Consider the following 11,514-nt stretch of genomic DNA (forward strand, 5'->3'; position numbering starts at 1 on the left):
TATCATTCATATGAAAAACGAATGAATGATTTTGGCTTAAAATTTTTTTTTATTTATGTGAATACACATTCTGATATTGGTGTCGTTATAAGAATATTCAAACAATGTGAAAATAAATTGAATTGAGATAAATTAAAATTGTTTAATGAATGTCCAAAAATATCTTTTCTATGTATAATGTACATACCCTATAAACATTCGGACTAATTTTAGAGTCAGAAAAGTCTCAGAATTCTGAGTTGTAACCCTCATTATGGGATCAAAAAAGAGTCAGAAAAGAACATATTTTCCTTATTAGAAGGGCGCGGCAATATGAGTCCAAGTTTCAAGTCATAATATAGTCTGAAATATGACACTTTCTGAGTCTTAAAGACAAATATTCTTCATCCAGCCAGCAAAATCATCGTAAAGGAGCTCGTAACTGGATATTTTCTCGAAGAAAAACCGAATAAAAAGTCGTTTATGGTAGCCGTTTAAGATCCGTTTGCGAGTAGTTTTGCGCTTGAAATTGTGGAGCGCCTACGAATAGTCGTAAACGGATCGAAAAACATTTCTACGCGAATATTATATATTGTAAAATATTGTGATCGCTGTGGTGTAGTGGTAAGCAGTGCGCGCTTCCCCGCCGCAGGGCCAGGGTTCAAGTCCTGGTCTAAGCAACATCGCAAAAAATATAGCAAACAGTTTTTTTCTTAACAGCGGTCGCCCATCGGTAGGCAATAGCAAACCTCCGAGTATATTTCTGCCATGAAAAACAGCTTCTCGTAAAAATACAATCGCCGTTCAGAGTCGGCGTAAAACTGTAGGTCCCTCCGCTTTGTGTGACAACATAATGACGCACGCCAAAAATCGGAAGAGAAGCTCGGCCAAACACTAACATATGTGTAAGCGCCAATCTATTATTGTTATATAATATTGTGGTTCAAGAAAAATTTCCAACAAAATTAAAACTTTTTCTTTTGCTGACAAATTACTACAAGCCTGTGTCTATAAAATTTCGTTTGTTTTATCATTTACGAGCCAAGCATTGAGTACTGACGAAGAGTCCAGACAACGGGTTTTTTTTTGAGGTTTTCGGAGCCATAACCGAGGCCCACTTCACTGCTCGTTAGCGCTTAGCGATCTTTGCCTTTCTGTATTTATTATTCGATGTCGAAATCCAAAGTTATTCGCTCATAGAATTTGCTCTTACTTCATCAAAAAGCTTTCCTGATATTCTCCGGCCTGACGACAGTCGGCACGTCAGAATTGGTGGCTAATTTAAGGGAGGTGTAGACTGGTGAAGTTCCTGGTCCTACCCTAGGTTACCAGCTGGCTCCGTATCCAACTTGCAGCAGTCTTAACTGAAATTTTTCGCTGGGTGGTAAGATTACTACACGTGAACACATAACTCTTGGTATTTGCCCGGCAGGCAGAGCTAACTGCTCCACTTTTGTGAAAGAATTAATTTTTTCGGTGTCCTGTAACAGGGCGTGACCTGACAATAATATAAGTTAGAATCTTCCGAGTGCTTATTGCGAGCCTTTTCTGAGTGCCTCTTGTGAGCTTTTCTAGTCGAGGCGAAGGTGACTGATTCAGTCAGCCTTTTTGAAGAGTGTTTTTCTTTGTGTATCCATAGTGGTCTAACAAGTAAAGGACGAAAAGGGTCATCCGCCAGGGCAGAGATCAGTTGTATGCAACTTGGTCAGGCTGAGTAGCTACGGAGACCGCCTCTTATCCGAAGCACTCCATTTGCAACGGAATTATTTAAAGGGCCCAGAAAGGCTGATAGTTGGCGTGGGTTTTTGACAGCTTTAAAGGAAAAAACTCATCACATAGGAATTGCTATTATCAGAGCATTTAAAATAGGGGCTTTGCTTGGGAAAAGGGCTATTAAGACCTGACAGTTGGTGTTAGAGTCAAAATACTCGAAGCAATCATATTTGGTTCCAAAAGTATACCCAGCGGATGGCGCCGTGTTTAAGATGTATGAAAATATATTTATGGCGTGCATTGTGTCATGTTTGAAAATGTAATTGTCTATATGAGAAGAAAAACTAACAAAATAAAAATCGAAGAAGAGCTCACAAGCTTAAAAAAGCTTAAGCTTTCTTGGGCGTGAAATTCATGGTTAAGAAGGAACAATTTATATTTTAGGAGCCCTCAGGTCTTATTGAAATCTGAAACTGGTTTTTTTTGACTCGTAAAAAAATTATGACCAAATTTCCAAATGCCTGTTGATTAAATATTTACGTAATTTTTGAATGAAATAAATTTTGCTATTTTTATTAATGACATGGCTATTTTGTAATGCCCATTTTTAAATATCATTAAAATATTTATCATTTAATTCCTAATGGAAACACGGCATTATGCAAATCAAAATGCTTAACACATTTGAATTTTTATTTTTTTTTTACCGAGCAACCACAGTATATTTACATAAAATCGAGAGGCGTACAACATCTTTTTAGTAACGATAAGTCTATTTTTATTAAAAATTATAATATTAATAATCAGATTTTTAAGTATTTTTTAAACTTCATCCATTAGTGATGATGTGGCCCAGGGCCAGGATGTGGTGGTCCATGATGCGGCGGTGATGGCCCATGATGTGGAGGTTCATGGTGTTTTGGCCCGTGGTGTGGAGGTTCATCATGCGGCGGACCATGATGTGGTGGTCCGTGATGCGGTGGTCCGTGATGAGGCTCTGGTGGTGGTGGCATTTTATCAATTAAAAAAATAGGTTTTCTAACTAATTCAAAACTTCTACTTTTGTCCGTAGCAATACTCTTCAATGAGCGCTATGTGTGAAACTGCTGTTCAAACTGCTCGAACATCGATATATATGGAATTCTTATCACCAATATTCCTATAAATATAGCACTTACGTATTTTGTGTTTATGGAGTACTCGTAAAATGTATTGGCGATATCTAGTTTTTTGGCATAAATGATTAATAAAATCAACACATCTTATCTAGGTACTAAAATGGAAACGAAAGCTCAATTTCTTTTACTCATAACAAGAAGTGTTTTGGCAAGTTTGATAAGAAAAAATGTTGATTAATGGAAATATTTGTTCTTTGACATTTTTGGTATTTCCAAAAACCAATGGTCAGTGTTATAGTTAAAAGTTTCGCAAATTTTTCGAGGTTATTATTATTGGGCGACATTTTTTGGAAATAACTTTTTAAGTATCTAAGGTTAATGTGTTTGTCACAAAAAATGAAAAACTCAGAACATAACTGTTTAACCTTTTTAGTACCATTATCAATGGTAAAAGCTATAGTACTAAACACTCGTACAAAGCGCGAAGTTTCGAAGGGGGGGGGTGGGCAGGAATCGCTGCAGGAGAGTTCCTGTCTGGGTAAGAAGCGCGACCATAGATTTTTAATCGAACTCTTGCAATACCTGGGCTTTTTAAACGGCAGTGTTCTGCCAGTATACCTGGCAAAGTTGAGAATTTCGGGTTTGTGAGTGTAAGAAGTTCATTTTACTGCATCCGGTCTACTCTCGACCAGAAAGACCTTGCAGTAGCGCATGTACTGGTTTTCAACCAGCGTTCGCTATGCAGACATGGGGTCCATCTGTTCAAGAGTAGGTATCTGTCCAATAGTAGCGACCCATGTTACCAGAGATAAGAGCGTAGCCGCCTAAAATACTAGAGTCAGTTAAGCACCCGATGCCCCGAAGTCTAACTGCAGCCCTACCTTCCACAGCATTATCTACGAAGTCGGCTGACGCTGTGACAAGCATGACATTAAGGGTCAGAATGCTAGTGTGGTCTAAGGGTCTCACGGAGTCCAATGAGGGCGGTACTTTGCATTCCAGTTTTTCGACTAGCGCAGCCTTTTTGTAGTGCATTCCACCTGGATTTACTATGGTTTCATAGAGCTGGACAATTACTGCAAGAGAGATGATCGGTATAGCGGTTTAGAGACACTGATACCTTTTTTACTCACATCTTCTTACTTATCTGAAAACAAATCCAACTACTTGACTGTGTTGAAAAGGAGTCTCATGGAATATTTTATACCTCCTAGAGAACAAGACGAGTTCCATCTTACTAGGATTAGGAGCGAGCACTGTGTGATATTGCGAAGTTTTCAGAGCCATGAGTTTTCAAGAGAGCCTTTGCGAGCAGTAGTGAAAACCTTGAAAAGTGCATATATGGAGGTCTCGAAAAGAATCGAGTTCCCTGCCAGGTGCGAGTGAAAAAACTGAAAATGTACTCCTGCGGTATAGATCCCCGCAACTTTTTAACGGTATACTAATAGCAATTATTTATCAACGTTCTACTGGTACATTGGTACTTCCGATTTCTACTTGTAAAAATTTGTCAAAATTGAGCCCTTTAAAAGCTCTGGCTATCCGATTTAATTCCACATCCATCAACGCATCACCTCAATCAACCATTGACAAATAAAATTTAAACGAAAGCAATTCGTGCATTAACAATTTAATGACCCACCATGCGGGCGCATAGTCAGCGGGAGAGATACCCAACAACGCACACAAAATAACAAAATGTTCAATGCACCGCAAAGTTGTTACATTTAAAAATTAATTATCGATAATAGGCACGTGTGCTGGACGTGCACGAATGCTGAATGGAAAACCCCAAATAAAATTTAACAAAAATTCTAAACACATTGGATGAGTATGTATCTCCATATGTATGTAAGTGCATGCGAGTGAGAGTAGAAATGAACAATTAACAGAGTGAATGGAACAGCCACGCACCCACCCGTTGCGTTTCCGCACCACACAATTTTAGAATCGATCACTTGCAGTTGACACTTTTCGAAACGGCTTCGCCTTCGAGCGATTGTTCGTATGTTCCATCAATGGAGGAACGAAAATGCGCGGGGTGCTATATCTAGTGAGAACCTGCATTTCAAATACGCACACACATACACACACACACAGGCACGCACGCACACAAACCGCCAACAATCGATCAACTGACGCAATCAGCACGAGACTGTAGGGAAATTGAATAGCTTTGGCTGATTGTCTATGGACCTTGCTTGCTTTCAATATGTGCCAGTTCGAGTATTCGAAGTTGTTGCTGTAGTTGCCTACATCGTCATTGTCAGCAGCAGACGTTCCTATTTTATTGTTGTTGTTGTTGTTGTTGCTTTTGTCATCACTGTCGCCAGCTGCTGCTAAATATACGCACGCCTGCACGCCCGCTCACTCATAGGCTACAGCACACACAAAAGCCTACAACCGGATGCAGCAACTTTTGACCATTTTGTTACAACTGACAATGTGTGTGCATGTTCAGCAGCTTTTGTATAATACTCTGAAGCTGCTATTGCTGATGATGTTGCCGTACTGTTGTTGCTTTTGTTGTAGTGTGTGATTGAACCCATGTTAACAATATCCCGGCACGTACAATGTAACGGATGCGTATTCTTCGAGGCTACGACCTTTATCCACTCGCATGTACGTAAGCTTTCGGAAAGAAAGTGATGGCGCATTGACGTATTGCGGAAGCATACTAGGCAGCAGAAATATTTTTTTTTTGCCGTAGCTGTGAAGGAACACAGAATTGGCACAACTGGCATGCAAATAGTGTCCTTTGGCACTGCACGAAATCAATATGGAGCATATGCCTGCGTGGAAGGATATCTCAGGAATTGATGCCAAGCACTGAAGGTTTGTGGAAGCACGCTTGCTTCAAGCTTGCATTTGTACACATGCGGCGTGTGGTTGCCGTTAATGAAAAATTTGGTTAGATATTTTAATTAATTTCGAACGGAAAAAGCCTGCCGCAGTTTTCGTAATAAGTTGGTAAACCGTCGCCGAAAGTAGATATTACAACAAGTTTAGTTTTTCGGAATGCAAATTTGATTTTTTTTTTCAATAAATCAAAGGCAAAAAATCTGACTGGAAATTTTTATTTATTTTTTTTGTAATTAGCATACTGGCCTTCTATACTTAAGGTTCAGTTAGTCTAGACCAGCGTTGGGCAAAGAGAGCTTTTACTCTGCTCTCGCCTATACAAAATGTATAGAAAGCTTAAAAGAGCTTTGCCCGCGGGCAAGGCAGTGCCCATCAGTGGTCTAGACTTAATTTACATAACGTAACCCAATATATTGGCCAACGCAATATGTATATTTTTGTTCAGAAATATTTTGATGTGGCTTATAGGCGGCAAAGTGACATTTGCTGAAGAGGATAATAAAAAAAAAAACATATTTTCGCTTCTGACTTAGTTGAGATATTGAGTAATTATTGACGATTTCTTACGTAAGTTAGAGTGAGAATAACTGAGCCTTTAGTCTTTCGGTTTCATTCTGAGGCTCTCCTGCTTTCCACAAGTGGGTATGGGGGCTCTGGGTCTAACAATATTTTCGCTAAAGCATCACAATCCATACGTAAACTTAAGCCTTGTTATCCAGTTAGCCAATTTTGGCAGCAGCCCCCTGATTCGATAGAAAATTTCGCCCTAGTGATTAAACGGAGGCCTACTAAGGGCTGGCCACTTACAGAGGGTGTATTCTAAGTCTTCTTATTCGTACCTTCTGCAAATAAACTTTGTGCTTTTGCTCCTGGGTACTCTTCAGGCCATTTGGCACATCCTCTATTGGCACAGTTGTGCATTGCTGATGATTCTCTCAGTCTCCACGGTAATAGTAACGCTAGTGTGTCCCGGAATGCTGTATAAGTTTATATCTGTAGCGGCGTATAATTCAGCCATGGCTGCCTTGGTATCTACGCAGTTCTTTTGCAAGTTGCGTGATTCATTTATCCATTTATCTGGTTACTGCTCGATAGTTCTAGCTCCATCTTTATAGCTCAGACTTCTGCAAAGAAAATCCTATGATAATGTGATAAGTAATAAAATTTACCAAGCTCAAATTCCTCACGTCTTAAGCCAACTTTCGACCTCAGTAGCGGCCCTAATTTTCGTTCCAAAAAAGATGACCACCAGCTACCGTATCTGTGGTATATCAAGCATATCTCATTACGACGAGATTCATCTGGAGTTCAGCCGTTGCTTATGCTGCCGCGACTTGGTAGGAGATATTATTGAAGCCTTCGTCTTTACCTTACCTTACCTTTACCGCGAGTTCCTTACGGACAGATCCTTTTATTCGTCAAACAAAATTGAGTGAGGCAGTATCTATCAATATTCACCTTACTTTAAATGTTATGTGCGGATTTATCAACTTTGCTAGAGTCTTCAGAAATAACAAAGTTATGCTAATTAGCTTGTAATTTTTAGGATGCGCGTGATAGTTTCTGCCTGCCTTTGGCGAGTATACCACCTGTGCCGTTCACCAAGACTTTGGAGCATTGGGAAATACTGCGCTTTGTCATGTTACCAATCAAGCACTCCATGAGGACGTAGAAAGCTCCCTGCTTGAATGGAGGAAGGTGTTTCTTAATGTGAATTTTGCGTCTTGTGAAACTAGCCGGTTGCTGCTGGATAGTTTACATATTGATGTCCATTGATTTCTGCACTTTTTCAATTCATATTCATATGTGGCATTAACCGCTTGCAGAGCGAGATTTTGATGCTTGATTGCCGTCGAGCCAAATCGAGGCCAGGAGAATACACTCAAACGTCTGATTTAAACTACGACAAGCACAGGGTGAGAATGTTGCCAGAGAGTTAAGTAGCTCAGTGAAAGCTACGCCCGGTTTGACGTTGCAATTCACAAACTATAAGAATCGTTCTTGCATTTCCAATTTTCCAGAGTCCTTGTCGAATAAAACAACGCAAAATGAAAACAGTCTGCTACTTGACTTCCACTCCGCATGTTCATGCAATACAGGGTGATAATTACCGATCAATTCCACAATACCAAGGACATTTTCAAATAAATTTTGGGCATATGTACGCTCAAATAAAGATACCGGATCGCATTTAAAATAAGATGAGTATAGCGTTTTAGAATGCAGAATTTTTACTTCAGCATGAAGTGAATGTTTGTTATTGTAATGATAGTGTTCATTTAATTAAAGATAAAGATCTGGTTAAAAGGTATTCAATGCAGGAAAATTCATTATTTACATGAGTAAAAACTTTTTTTTTGTCTCTTCTATTTTTAAGTTCTTAGGCCATATGTAGTACCCTGTAAAAGTACTTGTGTGCAAGTACTAATAGCAAAAATTGGATTTGTGTGCGCTAAAAAGTTGATTAATTTGAAACCACAGAAATACGAGTGTTTCCCATTACCTTGCCTCATTTAATCCTGTCGTAGTGGACAACGATAAAGACACTTGCAAAAGAAAACAAAAAAACATTAAAATTATAGAAATATTTTCATGTGCGACTTCAATGTCACGAACAAAGTTGAGCTTTTCCTAGTTTACTACAATGTGAACTTGACTCCTTATTACTCTTACTCTCGGCTTAGTTGCTCACTCCTTTTCAACTCGCTCATTTTCTATCTGTGGCGTGTGGCAGCATTGTAACTTTGGCCATGTAATCCGCTTAGATTTTCACTGCATTGCTATGAAAATGAAATGCAGACAGCCATTGGCATGACTTGCTCGCCATGAAATCATATCTACATAGCGCTGAAGCTGAATAAAGCTTTTGCAAAGACATGACAATATCATAAAAACATGACTGAAATACGTTCAAAATTTGACGAGCGCAATTTCGCATGATACTTGCCGCATAATACACACTATGTACATATGTATACACATTACGGTGGTCCAAAATAAGTGAAGTCGGAATTTGAATGTTCTATATCACTGATGGGCACTGCCTTTCCCGCGGGAAAACCTCTTTTATGCTTTCTATACAGTTTGTACAGGCGTATGCAGAGTAAAAGCTCTCTCTGCCCATCGCTGTTCTATATCGAAAAAATATATCCCTATTTTTTATTTTGAATTTAAAAAAATATTTAGAGGTCGTCCAAAACGCTCAAAGTTTTCCATGTATTTTATATGGAAAAAACAACTTTTCGTAGAAATCGTAAAGAATTTTTGAAATTCAATATTTTTTCCATCGAAGAGCTCTGGATCTCTTCGGAAGACCTCCAATAACAATACCCGATTATTTATTTAACCATTTTTTAATACTAAAGAACTGCATTTCTGGCATCTACTGGGGTTTTGGCGGACCTATAAAAATATAGTTACTATGAAAAAATGTTTAAATAGATAATTGTGTAGTATTACTGGGAATCTCCTGAAGATAAATACATTTTTCCGATCGAAAAATATTAATTTTGAAGAATTCTATACCAATTCTACGAAAAGTAGGTTTTCCCCATATAAATACATGGAAAACTTTGGGTGCTTTGAGCGACCTCTAAATATTTTTTGATTTTAATATATAAGATAGGTATAGAACAATCCTAGGGATGAGAGCATAAAAATTCCGACTTTAAATTTTCACGTGTATTTTTGGACCGCCCTAATATACATTAAATGTGCTTTGAACTCATAGCACTGCAGAGTACCCCTAAACCCCACAGAAATTTTGCACTGCTAGTAAAAACTCACAAGTTTTCAGCTTACGATTGAATTATCATATAACCACGTACGTATGTACATATGTGTGTGTTTTGTGTTTGGTAATTGGAAATCTCATTTTTGACATATTAAGCGGAAATATTTTCATTTGTCTTGTTTATCCTCAGTTTTAATTAAGGACTCAATTCAAATGCCATTATAGAGAATTAAAAAGCATGGTTTCTACAAGAACTACACAATTCAGGCTAAATTTACGGTCAAGCTAAAATTTAGACGGAAATTGAATTTGAAAAAATCTCGGCCAAAAGTGACTAAGTATCGTATGTTAAACTCGATAAAGAATATGCCACAACCTTAAAAGATGTCAATGTCCACATCACATGTGTATCGATAACACAGTGTCGATATCGATAAATTTATCGGAAGCTATATCGATATTGATAAAAGTATCGATAGCAATAAATTTATAAATATGTACACCTTAGAAACATATTTCAATAAAATAATCGATAAGTTATAGAATTTTTATAGCGCTTTCACAAAAACAAAATGAGTTTATATAATTTTCTTATATGTATTTACACATGTGTATACCAACAACATAGTATCGATACCAACCAATTTATCGGAAACTATGTCGGTATCGATAAAACAGAAATATGTATCAAAAGGGACACAACGATATACTGGATACATCCGTACATATTAGAAATATGTAGGTTGGATTAAATGATCGATAAATCATCGAGTTTTTATCGTGAAAATCAGTCGCTTTTACACAAGCGAAATGAGTTAATGCTAGTTTTATCAATATATCGATAGCATATTATCGATATCAACAAATTTATCGGAGACTATCTAGGTATCGATAAATATAAATATCGATAACGACATCTATACCGTTAAAGATAAAGCTATAACATATATCTTAGATGCAAGTTTGATCAAATACTCAGGAAGCAAAAACACTGTAGGAACGCTTAAATGACACAAAACTTAATTTTTGATTGTAGATTACGGGTCTGTATACCGTTATTCTAGATCAGGCCGTTCAAAATGTATACCTCAACAAGGAAAAATTTAAAAACTACATACTCATACATGGCGTTTCTTTGCCGCTCATATTTTATAGGGCAAAATAATTACTCAATTTCACTTGACCATTACCAACTCTTTTGTTTATCCATCGAAAGGTTTTAATACAGCTAAAAAATACAAAAATAACAACATATTTTTGTTATATTATTATATTTTATTAATTTTTTCCCTGTTAAAGTTTGATTTTTGTTTACATAAAAAAAAATATTTTGCGAAAATGACCGGATCTTGAAAAACCGAATACAGACTCGTAGTCTACGATTCAAAATTAAGCTCACGTGTTTCGGCGTTTTTTCTGGCATTTCAAAAGTTTTTCCGTGGGTTCCAGCGATGATGATCTATTTTTAGCGATCTGAAAGTTCGTCCACACTTGTGCTGGTACGGCGACAATGGAACTCAATTAACTGGATATTATCCGGTTAAGATTATTGTGCAGAGTTCTAATATTATTTATCCAGTTTTCCTTAATTTCGGGTTATGGGTTCTTTCCTCAAAAAGTAATAACCACTTTATGAGAAAACGAAGTTTTTTATGCTTCCATTTTCCTCGAAACTCATGAGCCTGTCTACTTTCAATGGCTGTCAAAAACAAAGTGAATCACGTAGTGTCTCATACCTTGACAATAGTCTACTTGCAGACTGTCAGCCAGTCGTAGTGTTGCATTAAAGTAACTTTCTGACGAAATCGCAAAAGTCATTGACCAATCACGCTCTTGATTTTTTATCTGTATAGCACATAGCATATATTTCCGCTTACATTTTCATCATGTCAACTTCTTTTCACATATTTGCTTCATATCAAAAATACATAAAGGCAATGAATCATGGATGGCGCTGCTTTCTTTACTTCTTTACTCTTTTATTGCTCTCATGTATTTATTCGTGCTAACAAAGTAAATCATAATTTGACAAATTATGATGACTTAACTTGAAATGTTTCACATTATCCCATTGATGCTGATGACCGCAGATGATTCGCAGCCATGATT

Source organism: Rhagoletis pomonella, unplaced genomic scaffold (genome assembly GCF_013731165.1).
Source record: "Rhagoletis pomonella isolate Grant_MI unplaced genomic scaffold, Rhpom_1.0 Rhpom_scaffold_00008, whole genome shotgun sequence".
Taxonomy (NCBI): Eukaryota; Metazoa; Arthropoda; class Insecta; order Diptera; family Tephritidae; genus Rhagoletis; species Rhagoletis pomonella.